We start from the raw sequence: 25,671 nt of genomic DNA, 5'->3' as shown, positions 1-25,671 counted from the left end.
ATATGAGGTAACATGTGCCAGAATCACTTTCATAATAAGTCTTCCTCCTATGAAATTATGCAAAAACTGTTAATAAATTGGATATGTGTATGAAAAATTTTTTATGAAAGCATCTAAAAGTAGTAAACATCTCTGCAGAAAAATAATAGCTAAAAAATCCCAAAGAAGAAAGAAAACTATTATTCACTGATACATTCTAAAAAAAATTTTGGCTTCGTACTATGAACCATTTTTAAAGGTATTCTGGCTAGACCATTACTCTGCTATTGCTCATCTCTTTGAACCTAAATGATGGACTTTGCAAATGACATGTTTTCAGTGACTTCACCCCTGTTGTGCAATGATTAATCGTCATGAATACAACTTAAGATTAAGCCATGGGAAACCTGTCTTCTCCCAACCTGTCTTCTCCCCTGTCTCTCCAATTTGATTAATGAGTTTTATGGCTGGGATGCATTGTGAAGAAGTTAAAAGTACCTGAGGCAAAGTACAGCTATAGTATGTCTTACATGAATTTTTAGGGAAACAATCCTGAACAGAAAAATTCCATACTCACCAAAGTGACAAGATTATCTATCCAAGGTAGTTTTACACATGATCACTAAAGATTATAATATCTCTATATTCTGAAAAGAATAATAAATATTATTTATTTTCTTTTCAAAAGCTATGACATACCTAGTAACCAATGAAAGACTGGTGCTTCTTTAAATTGGTATCTTTAAAAGCCCAAGAGTATCAATCTTTCAGAAGTAATAAGGGTCATTCAAGTATTGACACTGTCAGTCATAAAACAATGCAGTTCCTTACTTACATAGCAGTAGAATTGTATTTATGACATTTAATTTTAGAATAGCTCATGACAGCTTTTTGGACCCTAATGATTAAGTAAAAATATAATAAAATCCTAAAACAGTCAACTGAAAGTAAAGCTTCGGTGATTAATTTTACTGTCAATACAGAACTACAAATAATGGACAAATAAGGTAAATTACTTTTGTCATATTGTGTACAAAACCTTTATTATCATTAAAACTACAATGCTTTTTTAAAAATATATAGCAATTAGGGGATCCCTGGGTGGCTCAGCGGTTTGGTGCCTGCCTTTGGCCCAGGGCGTGATCCTGGAGTCCCAGGATCGAGTTCCGCGTCGGGCTCCTGGCATGGAGCCTGCTTCTCCCTCTGCCTGTGTCTCTGCCTCTCTCTCTCTCTCTCTGTATGTCTGTCATAAATAAATGAATAAATCTTAAATATATATATATACATATATAGCAATTAACCTTCATTTCTAGAGATCAGATGCTTTTCTGACCTAAATTTACATATTTTTCCTAAGACAGTCTTTATAACTTGAACATTGAAGCTCTTTTGACATTTACTCATGGAATAAATTTTCTTCAAATTTTTTTCCAAATTTCCAGTCTGACATTTGTGGGTATCAGAATTTAACATTTTAGTCTCATTATTCACAAACATGCATCTTTTATGATTTCACTTGTATAGAAACAAAATGGAGAACACAAAATCTTACTAGTCCCTGGTCAGGTTCTCTCTTAGACATTGGATTGTAATATAATTATATACAGAAATATTGACCATCATGAGTTTCCTAGGACTGCCATAACAAATTACCACAATCTTAGATGGCTCAAAGCAGCAGATATTTATTATCTCCTAATTCTAGGCACTAGAAGTCCAAATCAAATTGTTGACAAGATTGTAGGGCATGGTGAGAGTGGTCTAGTTTCATTCTTCTGCATGTGGATGTCCAATTTTCCCAGCACCATTTAATGAAGAGACTGTCTTTCTTCCAGTGGATAGTCTTTCCTCCTTTATCGAATATTAGTTGACCATAAAGTTCAGGGTCCACTCCTGGGTTCTCTATTCTGTTCCATTGATCTGTGTGTCTGTTTTTGTGCCAGTACCACACTGTCTTGATGAACACAGCTTTGCAGTACAACCTGAAATCTGGCATTGTGATGCCCCCAGATATGGTTTTCTTTTTTAAAATTCCCCTGGCTATTCGGGGTCTTTTCTGATTCCTCACAAATCTTAACATAACTCTCTGAAGAAAGTCCATGGTATTTTGATAGGGATTGCATTAAACGTGTAAATTGCCCTGGGTAACAGTGACATTTTCACAATATTAATTCTTCCAATCCATGAGCATGGAATATATTTCCATCTCTTTGTGTCTTCCTCAATTTCTTTCAGAAGTGTTCTGTAGTTCTTAGGGTATAGATCCTTTACCTCTTTGGTTAGGTTTATTCCTAGGTATCTTATGCTTTGGGGTGCAATTGTAAATGGGACTGACTCCTTAATTTCTCTTTCTTCAGTCTCATTGTTAGTGTGTAGAAATGCCACTGACTTCTGGGCATTGATTTTGTATCCTGCCACGCTACCAAATTGCTGTATGAGTTCTAGCAATCTTGGGGTGGAGGCTTATGTTCTCATTTACTTGGGGAATATAAATAATAGTGAAAGGGAATAGAAGGGAAGGGAGAAGAAATGGGTAGGAAATATCAAAAAGGGAGACAGAACATGAAGACTCCTAACTCTGGGAAACGAACTAGGGGTGGTGGAAGGGGAGGAGGGCGGGGGGTGGGGGTGACTGGGAGACGGGCACTGAGGGGGGCACTGGACGGGATGAGCACTGGGTGTTATTCTGTATGTTGGCAAATTGAACACCAATAAAAAAAAATAAGTTTATTATTTAAAATAAATAAATAAATAAAATTTCAGAAAGAAAAAAAGAAAAGATTGTAGGGCAGCCCGGGTGGCTCAGAGGTTTAACGCGGCCTTCAGCCCAGGCAGAGCATGATCCTGGAGACCAGGGATTGAGTCCCACGTCGGGTTCCCTGCGTGGAACCTGCTTCTCCCTCTGCCTGTGTCTCTGCCTCTCTCTCTCTCTCTTTGTCTCTCTCTCATGAATAAATAAAATCTTAAACAAAAAAAAGACTGTGTTGTCTCCAAAGGCTCTAGAGGAGGATCCTTCCTTGCATCTTCCTAACTTCTGGTGGTTAAAATCCTTGGCATTCCATGGTTTGTGGATATATCATTCTTACCTCTGCCTCTGTAGACTTATGGCATACTCCATGTGTCAGTGTCCAGATTTGCCTCTTCTTATAAGGATTCCTATCTATTATGACCTCATTCTAACTTGTTTACATCTGCAACTACCCTATTTCTAAATAAAGCCACTTCTATAAGTACTGGGATTTAGGATTTAACATATCTCTCAGGGGAACACAAGTTAATCCTCAACAATCACCTATAATAACTGGTCCTAAAATCTACTTTCTATTACTGCAAATCACTACTTTATTACTTATTAATAGTTGATTTTCATACCTATAAAACATTTACTTTATTAAATAATAACTGAGCCAATGTGTTTATGAAAGAAAACGGCACCATGACAAAATTTTTAGACATGTTTATAACCTCAGTCAACACAGATTTTGGCCACTTTCTAAATCTTTTACTAATATATCATTAAAAGGTAAATATAATAGGTGTAAGAACAAAATTGTCTTTATTTTATATTTTTTCTATTTAATAATTAAGGACATTTCCTTCATTTGTACAATATAAAATTCATACACAAGTCAACACTTTAAAGCTTTGGCACAATAGAGTATGAATTTCAATATAACATCTGTTTAAAAGCAGGTTGTTATCTATATACTTACATAAAATTCATTTGCAAAACTTTACATAACTTACAATTATATATGCAATATACTTTTTTTAAAAACAAGAAAATTAAGACAGGGAAATAAAGGTAAAAAAAGTATACAAACTTTAATATATATATTAAGTGTGTTAATAATTATTTTGGACCTATCTTCTGATGGGCTATAAATTTTGCTCTTAACTTTCTGGCAGCCAGTATGAAGAAGGAAAACTAAACTATGGGCGTTTTTTAAAAAGCAGTTATTCAGAAAATGTTCATTTCTGATAACAAGATTTGAAAAATAGTTTTAGTGATCACGAACTTGACAGTATGACAGAATGAACAACAGCCATAATTTTTCCATAGATGTTACAATTATAACATTAAAGTAATACCTTTCATAGGACCCTTTTAAAAAACTAATTGCCATCAATTCAGGCCACAGTAGCCAAAAGAATACAACTTACTTAGACATTTCCAAAGATAAAATTTAAAATATCTGTAAGTAATGGAAGGGACTAAATATTTAATACTAAGTTTCCAAACATATTTTATCAAAACCAAGCTTTAGACAGATTCGAAGTGCAGAGAACTCAATTATACCTTACAAATTAAAGGCAGTCTGTATGGTTTAACAGGACACCAATTGTAGTCAAAGTTGAAAAGACATACAGTCCAATAATGAAGATATGCAACTGAATGATAGTTTTTTCCTGTTCATTTGTAGGGTGGACTAACACAGAAAAATATGCAAATAATGTGAATAGGAAAATCACAAAAGAATAAATATACATGTCAAATAAACATATAAAAGATTATCAAATTAACGTAAAAGAGAAATATAAGTAAAAAAAAGAGAGGGCATTTTTTTTAAGATTTATTTATTTGAGAGAGAGTCCTCAAGCCGACTCGATGCTGAGTGCAAAGCCCAATGTAGGGCTTGATCTCAGGACTCTGAGATCATGACCCCAGCGGAAATCAAAAACTAAATGCTTGGGACGCCTGGGTGGCCCCCCCGTTGAGTGTCTGTTTTTGGCTCCCGGGATCTGGGATCGAGTTCCGCATCGGGCTCCTGCAAAGAGCCTGCTTCTCCCTCTGCCTATGTCTTTGTCTCTGTCTCTCTGTCTCTCTCTCCTGTCTCTCATAACAAGTAAATAAATCTTTAAAAAAAAAAGTTAGATTTTTAACCACCTGAGCCAACCAGGCGCTCCAAAGGAGAGTATCTTAACTCATCATCAGGTTAGCAAGAATTAGAAAGTTGATCTCCAGTATGTCTAATACATAGAGAAATATGTACTATGCTATATCAAACATGAGGGCATAAATTGAAAGGTCAATTTGACAGAATCTATACAAACTAGTAAACTCTATTTTTATGCACCATAAGAAAAGCCATACATGTACACTAGAGGGGACATATGAGGAGGTTCATTGCAGTATTGTACCACAAAACAGTAAATAACCTAAATGTCTATCAGTAGAAGTATGGCAAATATTATCTACCCACACTGTGCAGCAGTCAAAATTAATGAAGAAGAACTATGAGCACTGATAAAAGATTTTCAAGATTTTATTTATTATTTATTCATTTATTTATTATTTATTTATTTAGTAGGCTCCACACCCAATGTGGAGCTCAGTGCTGGGCTTGAATTCATGCTCCTGAGATCAAGACCTGAGCTGAGATCAAGAGTTGGATGTTTAACTGACTGAGCTATTCAGGCTCCCCTCAAAGATCTATTTTTCAGTAAAAAAAAAAAAAAAAAAAGCAATTTGGTAGCACTATTTTTTTTTCCTGGAAATAAATAGAGAGCAGGATCAGCCCGTAAGTCAGAGCCCTGCAAGTTTGTGATAATTAAGATCTTATGCACAACATATGGAAGAATGCCTATCTTTTCGTCATTTATAGTAGAGTGTCATTTATCCAACTCATACAAAAGTGGTATTAAGTCAAATGACATAAAGACAAGGGATAGAAGAATACAAAACTGGTTTATTCCACTGGAACATCTGTCATTAAGCTTCTTGTCAACACTTACTTCACAAGGTAGTAAAAGTTTTTATATAAGCATTAATAACTAAGGATTTAAATCGCCATTATTATAGGTTATCCCAAAGCTCATGAAATCAAAGATAAGAAAGGCATGGACAAATTTATGTTGTTCCAGTAGATTTATCCACAAAATGACAGAGTATAAAAATATCCATGATAGTATCACTGTGTCCAAAGTCTGCCGTGGCTGGTTATAGGATATAAATACCCAAGAAACCCAGGTTGTAAGTGACAGGGTTTTGAGATTAAAAATCTTCTCTAAGGATAATGTGATCTTTCCCTCTATCAGATGAATTTGCTAAGGAGGAAGGTGGTCAGTAGAAAAGTACAATTATTCCTCAGTGAACCCATACCAATAATAGAAAAAGTAGGTGACCTTAACTCTAGGACCATGATCAAGGACATCACTAAACACTTTTGATATTTACTGAGGAGCTTTGGGCTTATGGTAATGAATTTATATGACGTCCATCTGACATAAAGTTAGTTAGGAAAATACTCTTGTGCCACTTGTACACATGAAGGATTTGGAGGAGTACTATTATAATGATACATGGGATACTGCAAACACCAAGCGGCACAGCTCTAACTGAAACTATATGTATAAACCACAGACTTCCTCACCAAGAGTTAAACGTATAGCAAAGTAAAATAAAAAAGTATATGAATAAAATAAAAGACAAAATTTCTTAAGCATGAAATACTATAGGTATTCAATAAGCTGTATGTTTTACCAAATCCATAAAATTGTTAAGTCTTCAAAATCGGCCTATAAGATTTTCCATCAAAGGACCAATATTTGTTTCCATTCTTATGTCAAGAGTCTTTACGTTAAGGCGTCCCATCAGAGGCCTCAAGAGGAAATAACTCAGATGTAAACACCTGTGGCCTAAAAGCATTCCTCTGGCATATCTTTGTGACAAAATCTGGCAGGTAAAGTACTGAATTCACCTTATGAGAAGGTAAAGAATTTCACTGTTTCAGACACCTGTTAATTAATTCATGCTGTATAATGTCTTCTACTAACCGTTGGGGCCAAAGATGTCCAGGTGCTCTAATATCTGATCTCTGAGATAAAACACCTAACAAGGGGCACATTTCAAAGTACAAATTGGAAATTTGCCTTACTGTCATCCAAAATATGACCCAAACCAGTAGGTTTTATTAATTTCTTTATTTTTTTTAAGATTTTATTTATTTGTTCATGAGAGACACAGAGAGAGAGGCAGAGGCAGAGGGAGAGAGAGAAGCAGGCTCCACACAGGGAGCCCGACTTGAGACTTGATCCCGGGACTTCAAGGATCATGCCCTGGGCCGAAGGCAGGCGCTAAACCGCTGAGCAATCCCGGTTTTATTAATTTCTTTATTTCCTTTGAACATGTTGAAAGAAATATGTATCAAAGAGGAAAAAATTTGACTCAGTTAAATAAAATTAAAAGCATGTTAAAGCTTGAGGGTGTGGTTTCCTCTCTGACCATATGCTATTCCCATTAATAAGTTGAATTAATAGAAGTGATTTTCACAGAAACTGTCCAAATCAAGGAAGAAACTGAGGACATTTTAAGGAACTGAGATAATTCTGTATTGATACAGCAAACAAAATAATAATGTGATTACTGATAGAGGTTTGACAATAATAATTTCATATGCAAAAGCTATAATTTATCAAGGGCTAACAGGTGCCTGACACTGTGCAAAAGCACTTTATATAGATTGGCTCCTCATAACAACCTTGAGAAGTGGATGTTACTTTCTTCATGTCACATAAAGCAGGAAACTGGAGCTCAGCAAAGTGTAAAGTCGGCATAAGTTCATAAGGCTGATAATGTTGATTCCAGGACTCAAACCCAACCAGCCTGACTCCAAAGTTTGCATTCTTTAACAAATACAGAGTTGCTAAGGGAAGTTTTAAATCACGTGTTTCTGAAAGACAATTCAGACTTGGTCTTCTTTGTACAGGCTTTCAGAAGTTCATGATGCGAATGTAGATCGGTTATATACTTTCTGCCGGTCTCTTCTAGGTACTCAGGATACAACAGGAACTATACGTAAAAAGCGTTTAAACACCCAATTCAGGCCACAGAACAACTTTAACTTGACAAACAACTAGTCCTGTGTGAACACTCGTAGTACAGGAAAAGATATCATTCACTTTTACTTTTAAAAAGCTGAAAAAATGTTAGCCATCCTAAGTAGGTATGCAGAACAATATGAGAGCTTTGTAACTCTGCAGAGGCACCCTGATTAATATTTAGAGCTTAAAGGAAAACATATCCATTTAAAGTGATCTAGCATTCCAATCAAGTAGCACAATGAAGTTAAAAGAGGGAAAGCATAATAAATATTGCCATTCCTGAAGTTTAGTCGAACTTTCCTATTTTTTTCAGTTTCACTTTTTAATCCTGAAGGCATTACTTCAGTGTGTATACATTTATGCTAATCATATACCACAGCCATGGGTTCTTCTATCAATATGAAATGTTTTGTACTTGCTGTTTTTGTGCATCTTGTATTGTTATGTGCAATATACAAAATAATGTGTCTAACTATGCCATTTATGCTTTTGAAAGAAAAAGCAAATTACTTACTGAAGAGAATGGCATTTGCATGCATGTGTGTCAGCTTTCAAGCCATTTCCTTCTACAAAATATTGCTTTCTACACTTAGAAAATGCATCCATCCATCAGTTACAAACCATTTCAAAGCACTTTATGAATCTACAGAGCAAAATGTACTTATCTTACATTGGCAGTGTCCCAGCTGTTACAAAATTGCTATTGTCCTAATACTTACAAGGCAATTTTAGCATCAGTTAATAATTTTACAGGATAGATAACTTCTAAAGCATTATAAAATGACAGACATTAAACAATAGCAACTTAGCATTTTTTGAAACAGTTCATGACAGCTTAAAAACTAAAGTGATTTTAATGTATAGTCTATGCAGTTTTAGTTTCTCATTGACAATTCCTTTAGAAGATAAAAATGTGAAAATCCTTTTAAATAGTGGGTGAAAGAATAAAACAAATTTATCTTTAAAAGATATTCAGTAAAAATCTCAATTAGGAATAATGTCTCAAATCTTCCTGTACAGATAGTAGGTGACAAGAATTTGAATTTATTTAAGCAGGAAAAAAAATGATGGTATCATTTAATGGTAGGGTACCACAAAATAAAAAGGTATATATATTCATTAAAGCTAATACAAAAAGAAAAATACAGCAAATAGCATTTTATATAAATCAGTATGCATTATTTCTTCCTAAACACTGTTTTCTATCAATCTTAGTTTAAAAGCTTCAGTTAAAGGAAAAATCTGGGTAAATGTAACACATGTGTATTCTCTGTCTTTGTTTAAGCTGTTGGGGTAGCCATACAACCCATTTGGGGCTGGATATTTTACCATTCACCTTTGATAGCTAATGCCTTGATGGTACAGAAAGAAAAATAGCTCTAAACAAATTACATTAATTGGTAGTTTGGTGCTTTGCATGTGCAATCTCTTCAAGGAAAAATGCTTTTGATAAGCACCAATGTACAACAGTGACTATTTTCATAAACGGACTTATTAAATAAAACCAATTATTCCATGAATGTTCACAAAGGCCAAGTAATTGACCACATCATCAAAATACAGCCTACATTCCCTTAGTACACAATTACCATCTTCTCTATCACTGAGCACATTGATATTGCATAGGCCCATTGTACACCAGCTACTTCAGAGAATCAAGTACAAGTTGAATTTTTAAATGGTCAAAATTATATTCATGTTTTAATTTTTATAGAATGTTACATATTTTTAATACTGTCATTGTTTTAAAACTATAAAATGAGAAGTTTGTTTAATTTCAACCCCTTTCATGACACCAACACACCTAAAAAAAAGTGTAATTCAGAGCCTCAAATGCTTTTTTCAATATGTAATCCATGCTATTTACTAAACAGTGTGTATTTTAAGACAAAGCCTTATTTTACTCCTAATTAAAGGTAAAGTAGATCAAGTAGCCAGTCTTTATCGCTAGCTCTGCAGAGGTGAAGACCATGTTCCTAACTGATGGCTCCTTGCTGTCATCATATGAAGTGTCTGGAAAGAATGTGTGCACTACAGGTGTTTGTTGACTGACTGATTGATTGAATTGGTCTAATTCAATTGAGATAAACTATTTCAATCCTACGGTAGGATTTTTTAAACTCATATTTTATTTATATTTGAAATTTCAGGCTTTTTTTTCCTGGTGTATATAGAGAATATTTCTCAAAAAGGACTCACTTGACACTAACTTAAAAAATCAAGAAGGCATTTCTTGCCAAACATTAATTGAGAAATTTAATCTTTCTATTAAAAAATAAAACTTATGTTGAGGCATCTGGGTGGCTTTAGTTGATTGAGCCTCCGACTCTCGATTTTGGCTCAGGTCATGGTCTCAGGGTTATGGGATCAAGCCTCACATCAGGCTGGGTGCCGAGCATGGAGCCTGCTTAAGATTCTCTCTTTTTTTTCTTTCTCTCTCTCTCTGCCCCTCCTCTCCTTCCACCCCCACTCATGCTCCTTCTCCTCTGTCTCTCTCAAAAAAAAAAAGAAAGAAAGAAAGAAACTATCACATACTTACATTCACCTACAAACCTTATAATCTCTTTAATAACATGATTCATATTAATAATATGAAACTGACTTACCTATAGTGAAAATATAGAATATGAAGGTAATATTTCTTTCCTTTTGCCCTTTTATATCATGAAACTAATTACAGACCTATTTAAATTATCAAAACTTTATTTAACTTTGCTTTATTTACTGTTGCTAACATTTATTTACTAGTATTGATAGTATTGATACAATATAACTGAATAAAAAACATTTATAAGTTTTGGTACTGAGGGACTAACATGTTAATTAAAGCTACAATTTTAAAGTGTCATTAAATTTAATCATTTTTAATCTCAATCTCAAAATACAAGTCCATATTCCCAATTTTTAGCAAGAATGTATTTCATGACAGTGGTAATGAATTCCTACTTATAGAAACAAAATTTATTTATTTGGGGAGAGTGCCATAGAAGTGGGTGGAATTTGGCAAGCCCTGGCTTTCATAAACAGAGAAGCAGCCTAAGAGTTTTCCATCATCTTTTATTCTTGAGCACTAAGATATTTCAGACACTCCAGCATGTGATCTTTGAAGTGTGTTTGTAATATCTCTTTCTTGAATAGATCTTGAGTAGGTTTCTACTTTCCTCCTCACACCATTACATGGCTATGCTCCATTACTTCCTGCCATCTATGTTTAACCAAATGTGAAGACTCTTTCTAATGCTGCTGTCAGAAGAGATCAGACATTTGGCCTTTAGCACAGTGAACCTGAATTTGTATCCCAAGTTAAACCCAGACCCAGTACCTGGAGATTAAACTACCCTACCGGAGGATTCTGCTATAGATTTTTAAGTATATGACCAAGAACTCTCAGTGGATGTTTATCATGTAGCCACGTCTCTAAACCTAAAAACTTGTTGCTAACTTATTTTTCTTTGCTAACACACCTGCAGTGCATGAATTATTAATGCCAAAAAATTACATTCTTAACTTATTTGTATTATTCAGATACACAACTGGTTTCAGGCAAGAAACCCTGAAAAGTAAAAGGGGACAGTTTGAACAGGGAATTTACTTAAAGGAGGACAAGCATTGATGTCACACATTTTGAATATAACGCTGGATACCATACTCTTTCCAAGAAATTGGTCCAGAATTAGCATATCTGAAATGTTCTCCTAAGATTTCACATTGTCTTGATTGGTCTGATCTAAAGCAGGAGACCCAAATCTGAGGAAGAATACAAAGTAATTCCCATTTCTGGGATAGCATATACACTAAAGTTGACATGATCATGCACCACTGGGGTTTGCTGAATCACTGTACCCAGCCTCTCCCAGACTCATTTCACTGAAACCATCATTTTTATTTATTCGTGAAAGACACAGAGAATGAGAGGCAGAAACACAGGCAGAGGGAGAAGCCAGCCCCACGCAGGGAGTCTGATGTGGGACTTGATCATGAGACCCCAGTATCACACCCTGAGCTGAAGGCAGATGCTCCATTGCTGAGCCACCTAGGCATCCTCGAAATCACCATTTTAAACAGCCATCCTAAAGCTATTATCTACTGTTGGAAAGTGTCCCTATTTGGTATGAACGAAACTTGTTAGAAATAAATGATCAACTTTTTAGAATCTACCCACAGTGTTAAGTTGCCCTTTATACTGGAGTGACATACGCAGAGACTCTGTTTAGGTAATAATTTGATAAGTGTATCTCATCTGAGCATTCAAATGACTTTATCTTGCATATATTCAGTAAGATGTTAATAATGTAGCATGCACTGGAAAGCTAGAATGCTTGGATTTAAATCCTGCTCTAACATTTTTACTGTGTGTCACCTTGGGAAAATTGCTTCACCTCTCTAAATACTTGTCTTTATTTATAAAATGTGATGATGATGATGATAACATGAACTACCAGAGAAGATTAGACTAACTGATAAAATCCACGTAACAGTGCCTGGCATATATTAAACACTAAAATACAGGCTAGGTATCATTTTTAACATGTTTGGCTGCATCATCTCCTTTATATATATTTTTTACCAGAGTAAATCAGAAATGCATCTAACCTGGTACAGTATTTTTGCTCATACTCTCAAACTAGGAAATAACAGACTAAGTTGAGTAGGTAGTGCAGGGAAATACTCCTATATGAAAAGAGAATTTTGATTCCTATAATATCACAAAACTATCTTCAAAATATAAATTCTTCAATTGCAGCTCTTACCTCAGAAGAGCTTGAAAATTAAAACCAATCATTGTTGCTTGCAACTATTTTATGTGCATTTGCATTGTATATAATACACATAGGATAACAACAAGAGAAAACATATAAAAATCATAATTAAAGGAAGCATACAAATTCTTGAATATGAAGCAGGATGACTAAACCTTTTGAAATTAAAGAACTTTAAGGAATATAAAACACATTTCTAACTTTATTACTCTTACTGAAAATGACGATACTGATGCTGTTATTTCTGATAATCCATTAAACTTTGATTCAATTTTTTGTAAGCTAAATAAAACTTACTTGGGAGTCCTTAGTGTATGTTAGCTATCACCATTCATCATCACTATGTTATATAAGCAGTACTATCTTTTCATTACTTGTTTCCATCTTGAGTGTAAACTCCTTGGTCAATTGACACAAGGGTACACTTGTTTCGTATACTAGGAACAAGCTGAATAATTTATTGTTTTACAGCTTCTGTTCCCACCCAAATATGTCCCCTTTATGTTTAATTATACATTCAACATAGTAACAATTCATCTCTTCCTAAGTATTTAAACAGTAAGAGTAAATTATTTCTTAATTATCAATAACGTTTATAATGCTAAATGTTGCAATTGTAATATTTAGCAATAAAAAAAATCTGACAAACATTCAATTAGCTACCAAAGATATGATAGAGGGAAGGTGTCTCTCAGTTGAAGGAGCACCTAATAATCGGTCTGGGATTGACATTGCTATTCTCATACACAAACAATACCCAGTAAAGCTAAAATATGTTTTCTCTTTCACAAGCATAACCACCCATAATTGGGTGAGAGAATTTTGCAAGTAATTAACAGTTGTTTTGTCTTTCAAAATACCATAAATATCCAAATTGCAACTATTTACCCTAAATTAAATTGTCCAAAAGTTATGTTTTCACAGTAAACTCTACCTCCAAAATAGGGAACATTAAGGGGGAAATCACTATTGCCCACCTACGATGTAATATTGGAAAAAAGAAAAGTTTTTATAAAAAATAGCAATGTTCTCAAGATGGCTTGCAAAAGTAACCGATACCTTCAAGATGAGATGTCCTCTTTTTTCCAGCAAATAGTTTACCATTTCTGTTCAGTGTGAATTTAGAATTTTCAGTGAGATTAAAGTATATAATCCTGTAAAAATACAAGCTCATTCTTAGCATCTCAGTGCACGCGCGCGCGCACACACACACACACACACACACACAAATCATACTTTAAAAGTTATAAAAATTAGAAAATAAAATCCTGATGTCTTTAAAGTAAATATTTTCACATTTCTCTCTTCTCTGTACCTGCCAAAATGGCTATATATTTGACTCAAAGGTTTTGATTTCTCAACAAACTCTAATATTGTATGCTATTAAATTTTCACGTGTATTACTCTATTTGTCTACAGTCACCTTTTGATCCCATATTAGATTTAAATAAAAATTTCTTTAAATTGCTCACATTTCAAAGGATGTAGATGGGATTCTTATGATAGAAACAGTGTTTTTTAAAAAAAAAAATTTTGAAGCATGAATAGCTTCAGGTCATGAATAGCTTTTTCAGTCCATATGCCCTCAAACTACAACATATTTTATTTGTCATTTTCACATAGAGGATCCTGAAGTTATTTATAATATGTATGATCTTTAGAGGCTATGTCTGATGCTTTTCCATAACTGAAAACCTTTCTAAAGAGGCAAATTTAAAGTGGACAATGAGCAAACTTTTCCAAAAGATTGTCAAACCTTTAAAAAACAAGCAGGAAGTTGAACCATGGACTCGGCTCTTCATAGATCTGTCCTCCACTCTTCTTTAATACTATACCCAAAATGATTTGTGATCATCTACTTCAAACAGTCAACAAAATACGCCCTGACTAGTTAGTGCTGCATGGTTTGGGGGTTCAAATGATGTGTAAGATCTCAATCTGACCTTCAATGACATTACAGTATAGCCAGGAAGATAGACTTCAAGAACTAACTCAGGAGAATGATCAGGTATTAAAATGTCCAGAGCAGTCTATAAGCAGACAGGGGTAATATTTTTAAGTACATCTCTATGCAAATCGAGAGGTACTCATCTGTGAGTTTCCTTCCCTGAAACACTTTTGCTCCTTTGTCCCAATAAAGGATAGAGTGAATGCCAAAGGAAGGGAAGAGGGCATGGAAGGAGACAGGGACTGGGAAATTTAAGAAAGCCTTCCCTCCCTATGGGAGGAAGTTAGAAAGACAGAATAAAGGGAAAGACATGAAGTCAATTTTGAAGATCCTTTCTTATCACTCCCCCATTCTCCAGAGAGTGAAGGGGACCCAGGAGTGATATATAATTGTGTGTGTGTGTGTGTGTGTGTGTGTGTGTGTGTGTGTGTGTTGAGTCACATAAAGACTATTGATTTCAATTTGGCCAGAACACCAGTTTAACCTGTGGTAGTTCAATTGACATGATACTCTTTTTCAGACCATTGGATCCAACTAACCTTGACACATACTGAAAGCATTCTCTCAAATTACTTGGATTATTTTAGCTGAGGCAAATTCACTAGAGTTTGACTTCTGCCAAGTTTTTTTTAACATTAAAAAAATAATTTAGACTTAGAGTTGTGCAAACAGTACAGAAAATTCTTGTACACTCTTCACCGAGCTTCCTAAATGTGACCATCTTATGTAAGCGTAGTCTAATTATTAAAGCCAAGAAACTAATAGTGATACTGTAACATTAACTAATATACAGACCTTATTAGAATTTTGCTAGTTTTTCCCTAATATCTTTTTTTCTTGTCCAGTACCCAATCCAAGTCCCATATTGAATTTAGTTGTCATGTCACTTTAGGGTTCTTCAATCTGTGACAGTTTCTTAGTATTTCATGTTCTTAACACTTTTGGAAAGTACATGCCAGTTATTTTTTAGAATGTCCCTCAATTTTTGTTTATTTTATGCTTTCTCATAATGAGAGTTACAATTTTAGATGTTATAATTTCAAGTGACAAGTTAGATGTTACAATTTTTTTGCCAAAAAATAAGACTGAAGTGATGCTATATGCTTCTCAATACATCATCTAATGGGCTATATGATGGCATTGTATTTTATTACTGATGATAACATTAACTCTAATCACATGGCTAAATCATGTCTGCTAAGCTTCATTGTAATCTTAATACTTTCACTTTGTAATAAATATATTGTGAGGAAACACTTTAAAACTATGTAAATACCCTATTTCTCATCACTCACTAATTTTAGCAGTCACTGATGGTTTGAACATGTATACAGATGAGTAGATACAACAAATACTACTGTGATGTTTTGTTTAATGGTAATTTTCTATTACCCTTATTCCTTGGAGATTTATTAATATATACCCTGCTGTAAAGGAAAGTACTCTCATATTTATTTACTATTCCATTTATATATTTATATCTGTGTAGTCATTGATAATTATTTTAATCTAGAGGTTCAATTCAAATCCAGCTTTATTTGAATTGTTTTACAATCAGCCCAACTTTGGCCATTGGGAGCTCTTCATACGTTTTTTGTGGGGTTTTTTGGGGGGATGCCTCCATCATTTTATGAGTACTTTCTGTTACCTCAAAATATTCCAGTCTCATCTTGTATTTTCCCTGCCCTGGTCCTTCCTGGAATCAGCCATTTCTCCAAAGAGCCCCACTCCCTTTCATTGGAAAGTGATACTTAGAGTCCAATATTTAAAAGCTAAGTGTGCTCATTGCTACTAGCGATATTGTGGTTTCTAGGCCCTCTCAGAGAACAGAGCTGGGAAATATATTTATGTAAAATAACACATGAACATGCCTGTTTATTTCTGTATCCATCGTTACATATATATTAATATGTATAATATATGTTAAAATTATGAGTTTATACTGATACTTTTTATTCTAATTTAACATGACAGGGTTCATTTCAGTCTTTCCTCATTTTCGTTTATAACCTCTTTCTCTGACAGTAAAGAAACATGGCTCTTATTATAAATAATATATCAGCTCATTTATTCAAACCCTAGTATGAACATAAAATAATTTTAGAATTACTGATGTATATCCATGTTAGACACGAATTTATTATACAGAATATGACATTTGTGGAAAGCTTGTTTTTTTTTGTTTTTAATGTTACTATATTTAGTCAAAATACAGCTTTCTGAAATTACTTACATTCCTTCCTTTATCCGCACCCTCTTCACTGTGGTTATTTTATTCATTTATAATATAATTGGGCCCACTTGGTACTACTTGTTTCCATTCTGGGTTCTACTCACATCCTAGTTTATTCAATCATTTATTTGGGAGGTATGCAAAACCATATCATGATTCTCAAAATAAAAGCTACTAAGAATGTATATTCACAAAAGCATTGTGTCTTCTTCAACCTTACACTATGTTCCCATTACATACACCCCTGTATGTAATCAGTCTTCTTTGTTTCTGTTTTATCTTTCGAATGTGTCTTTTCTACAGATGAGCAGATGCATGTATATTTTCTTATACTTTCTTCTCGCTTAAATGGTCATATACTATAGATAACTTTTTGCTTTTATCATGGAACAATATATCCTGAAAATATCTTACTCATTCTTATTTATAGATGCATACTACTCCATTGTGTAGATGTATCATAGTTTATTCAATTAGTTTCTTATATGTGGGCATTTAGTCTATTTCCAGTATTTCACATTTTCTGAAAAAAATTTTAAGAGATTCCTAGTGAAAGAATTTGGTCCTATGTCCTCGGGATTATATCCTTGGAAAACTTTTAGAATCTTAAACAAACTCCACATCAAATTGGGCACTGAAAGTATGGTCCTTCAAGTGCTAAAGGTTAGGAACAGTCTGTGGGGGAAGAGCAATAGGTTTCTTGGGGCCCACACCTGATATGTAGGTCATCCAAAGTTTTCATATCTTCAACAGCTGAAAATGCAAGTAGATCAGAGGAGGCCTACAGGCAAAGACTGATGGTATGTCATTACCAAGTTCACCATCAGAAGGAGGAGATTCCAGAATGATGTTCAAATGGAATGAGTCCCTCAGTGGACTTCATTTTTAAAAAGTGACCAGGTTCTTTCTACCTGGGACAGAGCCTTAGAGAATGGTACAAGACACGTCCATTTTAAGGTCTCCTCTAGAAAGCTTCCATCTTGAAAGGTAGGTGGAGAAGGAGACACTCTGAGGAACTTGGGAGAGCTAAACCTATCAGGTAGTTTGAATATAAAATTGAGTGAATTTTACCCTACAGAGACTACTATATTAATTATGTATTTCTGTGCAACAAATTGCACCAAACCTCAGTGGTTTAAAATAACAAACACTTATTATCTCGAAATCTATATGGCTCAGTAATTTCAGAAAGGTTTAGCTGGGTGCTTCTGGCTCTAGGTCTCACATAAGATTGCAAACAAAATGTCAGCCAAGGCTTCTGTCTTCTGAAGTTTGATTCTGGCTTCAGGATCTGCTTCCAAGCTCATTCACATGGCTGTTGGCAGGAGGCCTCACTTCTCACTAACTATTGGCTAAAGGCCTCAGTTCCTTGCCACATGGGTCTCTCTGTGGCTTTTGAGTATCCTCATAACATGGCACTTGGCTTCCCTCAAAGTGAGTGACACCAGAGAAAGAGCAAAGAAGAAACTACAATGCCTTTAAGTCTTAAACTCAGAAGTTACACGTTGTCAATTCCACCATATTCTTTACTTTGGAAGCAAGTCACTAAGCCAGCATACATTCAGGGGAGGGGAATTAGGTTCCACCTTTTGAAGAGAGAAGTATCCCTTTAGAAGAATACATGGACATGTTTTACAACCATGACAACTGTTTTAAACTGGAAGAAATGAGCTATCTATAATTAACAAACTAAAACTTGTTTCTTTCAACAACAGGGCTTAGGCTCCAGAACAAGATCAGTACATAATAACAGTAACTATATTTTTTTTACATGTTATGTGTAAATTGTCACCCATACTACAGGGTAAAGATAAAAGACTGAATCTATACTACCTCTATGAAGTCACAAATGGCTTCACTTTTCCTTTTAAGTTGACCACCAGTAAGACTGGAGAAAGGTTTAAATTCCCATTTCCACAATTTGTGAATTCTAAAATATAAAATGCCTAGGTTTAGGTATATTAAACCTTGGGAGAAAGCTGTGTCTTCAGATATACCTTGGTTAGAAACTCATTTCTAGTCATTTACTAACTTTATTTGAAAATTTCTTTATGCCTCAGTGTTATATGCAAATAGGGATACTAGTACCTCCTTTATGGTGTTGGCATAAGCATCACTGAAGCACCTAGGACAATATCAAGAGCATTGTGGGTACCCCAAAAATGGCATTATTATCATGCCACATAAGTATAGTTATATTGATACAGTTTTACTATTGACTTTACTTAACTGTACTCTGTTTAGTACTCTGCAAAGTGTTCTGCCTAAGAATAAGCGTCATGGACACACAATCAGATGATGTCAGGACACAAACTTTGCCATCTTCATTGAGTGTAGTAAACACATGCAGTGAAATCTACTCATAAGTACCTGGCATTAGAAAATGGCTTTTGAATTACCAAGAGAGGATTTCTGAGAGTTAAGAGTCCTGGCACTGGAATCAGGTACACTAGGTTAAGATACCTGTTCTACACTTACTAGACGTGTGACATCAAGCGAATCAGTGACTTCTCTAATGCCTGTTTCGTCATCTATATACTAGAAAGGATAATACCTTCCTCTTAGGATTATTGAGAGGATTACTTTCAAATCATTAAAAGGAAACCCAGAATATAGTAGGTGCTGAGTAAATGTTACCTATTTTCATTAATATGCTTATGTTTAACACTATTATTATCATTATGTTAATTTTGTTTTTGTTCTTTAGGAGGAAAAAGAGTTTTGAAAGTTAAAAAAATGCCGCTATTACAACTAGATATTTTAAAGTAACTTCCTAATGTTTTTTTTTTTTGTGAATTATTTTAGGAATAATAAGGAAAGATTTCATTTTTAACCCCTACTCACATTAAAGGAAGAAGAAACTCAGAAAGAGGCTGAATGTTGTATGCGGGTAAACTTCAGAGCTATAAATGTCAAAAAACTGCTTCAATATTTCTGAATCTGATTGAAGATATTTAACTGTTAATCCTTCTGAGGCTAATGTGAACAGAATGCCTTCATGAGAAAAGACAAGGCTTGTAGCTACCTCTGTGGTTGTATCCTCGGGCGATCACTGTACCTGCCTCTCCACACCTCTGTCCTCCATAGCCCACCATCTCCCTACAGTGTCTTCCAGTATCACTCCAAATGTACCGGTCGTTGACCAGAATTCTCAAAAGAATATTTACCCAATTAATTAGTTTCACTGATACAGTAGACTCTTCAGCCTGCCAAGGGGATAAGCAGCAGTGTGTAGCCAAGAAAGCTTACTCTACACTCTAGGGAAAAAAACCTAACTTTTCTCCATATGATATATTTTAGAAAGCTTAGCTCAACTGAAAATTTTATATGAAACAAAAATCCATTTAAGATATGCATTCATCTATTATTGGAAAAATATGGACCTTGAGCGGGGACATTTTAAAAGTCATAGGTTTCCACAACATAGCAGTAACCTCTCCTGGTTGCTAGAGGTCTAGTAACTTAAGTGAATATCACTCCCATAAGGTAGAGTCCAACTCTACCTTATGGGGAAAAAAATTACTCAAAGGCTAAACATCACGTTTCTTGCCTGCGACTTTGAGAGTAGTCACATTTGCAAAAATACTCGAGTGCTGCTAGATCTTAGTGCATACTTGTTATTGCACACTTTATCTTTTCCTCAAAATTCCCCTTCTGACATACTCCAGGAGGAGATATGCTTGTTTCCAGGAACAAGTTTCACTTCTATTTTTAATCTTTGCTCACTTCACTGACTTAGAAGTCAGGTACTTCTAAGCTGCTTGAGAGGAATAGCCCACCACCATCATCGCTGCCCTTCTCTGCCATCCCCACCCCTACTGTCTCTCAGGTTGTGAATTTTGCATAGAAGTATGTGGCTGAGTAAGGAGTTGGAGGTGACTCTCTACTGAACTGCCAAATGGGACTTTGGTAGGATGATAGTGGTTTGGAACTAATTTATACTAAAATGTTAATGACTTCCATGTAATGTTTTTGTTACAAATGCCATAATTTAGTGCCTTAGTTTAATAGAAGAATGAGAAGATTTTTTGCCAAAAAGCCACTATAAGGGATTGTACAGATGGTATAGCTTATGATACCTTCAAAATGAAGCATTGACCTTAATGCTACAGAACTAATGGCATATTATAATTCCCGGTGACGTTTAGGAATAAAAAAGGAAAATATTTTTTTAAACATGCCTGTTTTTGTAATTAGATATCCTCTTGAGCAAATACATAAACTCAAGGTTTTCATTTTATTCTAAGCTTTAAAATGGTCTTATCAACCTTGGCCTATTTCAGATGATAGATGATAACTCCAAAAAGTGGGTATAAAGCACGTTTTGTAGCTATAAAATGTTTCACAAACTAAGGTTGACCACTGGACATTGCTGGAGTTTGCTTTAGTAACTGAGTAAATATCATCTCTTTATATGCTTTTATTTCCCAAGTGAGAAGGAGAATACTTGTACCTTGAACCATAATTTTCCTTAATCCTTTGGAAAGTTGTCATTGAACTAATATAAAGCACCCTGACTCTCATCTCTGCTCTGTAGTGACTGAAAGAATGACTTTGCTTTCAAGCATAGTTCTTTAAACTCATCTATCATGTTGCAAGTTTGAATCTACTGAAAAGAGTTTTAATGAGTTCAAAAGTAACATCTATCAAGTCTGAATTCTTGCTATTCCAAAGAAAGAGCAGAATCAAAATTCTCATTCGACTGAAAACATATGATTTTCCTCCATTTCAGGTGACATTACTGTAGCCTGGCTCAAGGGAAGCTCCCCATTAGAAGAGGAAAAAGTTACATTCTTCATGGAAATAAACGGAACAGAGGTCTCTTCAGTTCAACACCGCCTGATGAGGAGAATGTGGCCAGCACAAAGGCGACTCATAAAAGAGGCTAATTTCAAAACTAAGAATTAGAAGGTAAGACCTGGGCAGCCCAGTAAATAAAGACTATTTTTATGAAAAATGATTGACGCTCAAGATAAAATAAGGTTTTATGGCAGTAACTCTTGGCTCACTAATTTCAGTATACCGTAACTCTGCAAAAATATTTTTTACAGCTTAGGCTAGAGAAGCTTCTTTATGAAGAGAACAAAATGTTCCCAATTTCATCTCTCACCCTTCTTGGGTGCACCACTCAGCATAGAAGAAGGTGTTCTCAGGCTGAGATCTTTCTGGTTAAGGAAAAGAATAGGTCTTTCAAACTAGAAATGGACCTGTTCTAGGAATTGCACCATCTAGACATAAGTCATGTATGTGACTCTGAAGGTTTTTTTTAAAAGGCAACTCAGATTGCTACCCCTTTTTCTGAAAGAGAGGAAGGAGGAACCCTACTTTTATTGAAGGCCTTGGTGTCTCAAAGTAAAGGCATCTATCAGAAGTATTTTAAAATTGAAATAAGAAAACAAAAAACCAGCAGAACTCTGTGGTTGGTGAGATGTGGCCACGATGGATAAGCTAACACAATCATTTGCACTCTTGCTATGCACTTGCCAAAATCTTGTTAGCCTCAACTTCTACTTAAACCTCAACTAATTCAGAGCCTACTGAAAACATCATCAAAGTTTCATCCTCATGACATAACATTGATTTTTCCCAAGTATAACATAATCTATCCCACAATGTCCTAGAAAATAATTAGTAAGGTTGTCTGGAAAAATAGTTCATTTTATTTAAAATGTCTATCCATAAAATGGAAATGGAAATTTTGTGCTGTGAAAACTTGCATTTCATTTGAAATGTTTGTTCTTATGATTTTAGTGTTTTAAAAGATGTATCCCTTTCAAGAAAAAAAAAAAAAGATTTGATATCAAATGATCTTGAAAATGCAATGCCTTTGACTGTTTAAAGGGATTGAAATTTTATTAGTAGGCTTTTAATCATTTAAAACAATAAAGACACTATCTTCTATTCATTTTCAATAGGACAAGGCAGTATTAAAACAAGACCATTCCATCAGAGAAGCTTGATTATTTCCTCAGTGTTTTAAATTATGCATATGATTGGTGACACAAATACATGTTTAAGTGGTTGCAAATTTAAAAAATCAATATTCCCAAAGAACTAAAATTATGCCCAATCATAAATAACAAATTAATTCACCTGCATATTTTGATCTGCAACTTACCCTATGAACATGAACATTCTATAAAAGAGAAATATCTTTTCACATCAACTTGTGTTTATTATATTCATACAAATATAGTTCAAATCAAACACAAGCCTTTTCAAAGAGAAAAAAATTAGAACCGTTCACTGCTCTTTTCTTTCCCAGAGGATCTGGTGTGAGATGCGGACTGCCATGTTGCACCAAACCCACAGCAACCAGGACCCATTGTTCCCAAGGGAAACGTAGCCTATGCGGGAATGCAGTGGTGTACTCTGCAAGGAACGTGGAAAATAGCATATGTCACTACTGTACAGCACACAACAGACAATTATGATTCAACTGTCCAAATTATAATCAGTTTGACAAATGTCCACAAGCGTCTTCATTCTATTTTATATTTTCCCTAAGACAAGGCAATCACACAACCAGACAATTCCATCAGGGAAGCTTGTTAGCTGCTTAGTCTGTTAAACCCTGGTTGCCATAGCATCTAGAGTTGAAAAAGCTGCAGATTGGCATGAAAAAGCATGTCGACAATTGCCCTGTCACAGCATGCAAGCCAGGTCTGCTCAAAGGCAGCACACTACAAGTTTTCTTTCCCAGTTTGCACTACCCCATGCTGTTTAATAATATCCATTTACTGGTATTGGGATTGATCTAGCGCAGTGTAAAATTCACATCTAGTGAGACCTTGCTTTTCACATGGAGTGAAATTCTTTAACAAATGGGAGTATGGCAATTAATTTAGAAATGTAATACTGTATATACTATAAGAAGTATATTTAGATTTAATAGAGAAACTGTCCAAAATTTTAATGCACAGTTCTTTAAAGAGCCAAACAGTTTTACTTGGCAATTTTTCAGTTGACTTTCTAGTCATTTCTGAAGCCTAGTTAGTCATACTTTGGGGATGACAGACAGCATTCAAAATTCAGTGGTACATTTTTAAACATGTTTTAATCATGCTGTAGCCATTTCTTCTTTAAGCGCATGGTATAATTTAATTAAGGATATACATTTATAAAATCACTGTAATTTAATTAAAGATTAATATCATGAACACTGAAATTATAGTCTAGAGAGCAATGTGCATCAATTTTTTTCCAGAAGGATCGTATACTTAATGGTGATAAATTACCATGTATTAATAAGAAAAAGTGGGTTTCTACCAAAGGGTATTCAAACCCCTGCCAACTCTTGGATTTCTACAGTGCACGGACTTTAAATAAAGTAAAGCATGTTTACAAACAACCATTTGTTAGCTTATTGGAACTACAGAAATGTGAAAATATCTACAGAAACTGTGAGACTTAGAAAATAATTCTTGCTCAGAAGTTTAAACTTGCCTTATCCAGTCTGGCCATTATCTCCTTCTATTCTGTCCCTTTAATTTTAGTTTTCCTTCAATGACACAAAGAAAGAAAAATCTTAAAATGCATCCTCGAGAGCGCAATTAACCTAGCACACTAATATGTATATCAAATATAAGTATCATTCTCTAAAATACTTGCTCTTCCCATTGGTATCTATTGCTTTATTCTCCTAATGTCACAAAGTCCTGATTATTTAAGTGTATATTCTAAAACTCACTTGGGAAAAAAGTTGATAGTTTATCACAGCACAAGAACAATATAAGTTAATCTTGACATGACAGTAGAGATCCTGGAGTAATGATTATTTTTCATGTTCCTGAACTAGTGATGGCCTCTTTCTTCTGAAACAAGATTATCAAAGATTTTTCAACAGAATGACCAAAATAAAACACCTTGAGTTTTATACATGCATACAAATCAGTATGAGTCAGTATAAATCATGTATGTACATCAGGAGGAAAATAGTGGCACTGACTGAGCTTCTTCAGACTATAAATGTAAAGCTCTCATTTTCTAGGAATTCTCAAAAATCTCAAAATCTTGGGATGAAACTTGATTCACATATGGTGTCCATGAATGTGTTTTCTTATACCACATCTTCCAGTTTAAAAAAAGAGAGAGAGAGAGAGAGAGAGAGAGAGTGAAGCTGTTTACTTGTTAAAGGTCTTTTTATAAGCTTTGATGACTCAAAAACACCTTCATTTTAACACATAGGATTTGGCAAAGAATTTAACCATGTTACCATTTGAAAGACTTTGATATTTTGAAAGAGAGAGAATTAAAAACAACAGAGATTGAAACTTAAGTTGGCTTTTGTGTATAGAGCATAATTTTCTCAAGTATATTTTTCAGTATAAGGATTTACTACTGAAATTTATCTGCCAGGATACCATAACGCCTCAAAGCCACAGCTATCCTGAATGAACAATGGTAAGTAGAGCCACAAATTTCACTCTAGTATATCTAGTTAAAAAAAAAAAAAGAGATAGAAAGAAAGAAAAAGCTTGTTACAGCATCACAGTACCCTAAATAGATAAGTGTGAATGTCAAATAAAAAGCATAACAAAAGGTTGGAGCAAAATTTCCTCTATTACACTTTCCTGGAAAGATTGAATTTAAACTTTTGTTCGTTTCTCATTTCCCTACTTCCCAGGCAATCCTGTGCACTTCCTCAGGTTAGATTCAAGTAGGGACCACCTCTTAAGCAGTCTGTAGGATATGCTTATTTTCCTATCGTCTTCGAAGTATTCGGTTTGCAGAGCCCACAAATTGGGTAGCGTGGAAATGAAAGTTTATGCCTTAACTCAGAGTACCTTTGCTTTAGTCCGGATGCCTTAGTTCTTCCCTGTAATCCCAATGCCGTCTTTGTCTGTGACTTACAAACAACTGTTGGCCTCTACAACCACGTGTTGTGTTACTATGATCTATTCCCGATACGTTAAAAAAAATAATTA

The 25,671-nt window shown here is 34.7% G+C and overlaps 1 long non-coding RNA gene across 1 annotated transcript in view; it reads left to right on the top strand.

Moving 5' to 3' along the window:
• The window catches only part of LOC112926577 (uncharacterized), a 459,344-nt gene extending 437,689 nt beyond the window's left edge, over positions 1–21,655 (top strand). The window contains exon 8 of the long non-coding RNA XR_012002121.1: positions 21,477–21,655. This is a non-coding gene — a long non-coding RNA (uncharacterized lncRNA). The remainder of the gene's footprint in view (positions 1–21,476) is intronic.
• The last annotated feature ends 4,016 nt before the right edge of the window (positions 21,656–25,671 follow it).

Source organism: Vulpes vulpes, chromosome 6 (genome assembly GCF_048418805.1).
Source record: "Vulpes vulpes isolate BD-2025 chromosome 6, VulVul3, whole genome shotgun sequence".
In the NCBI taxonomy this organism is placed as follows: domain Eukaryota; kingdom Metazoa; phylum Chordata; class Mammalia; order Carnivora; family Canidae; genus Vulpes; species Vulpes vulpes.
Note: the sequence above shows the minus strand (reverse complement) of the source record. Positions and strands in the feature narration are given on the sequence as shown.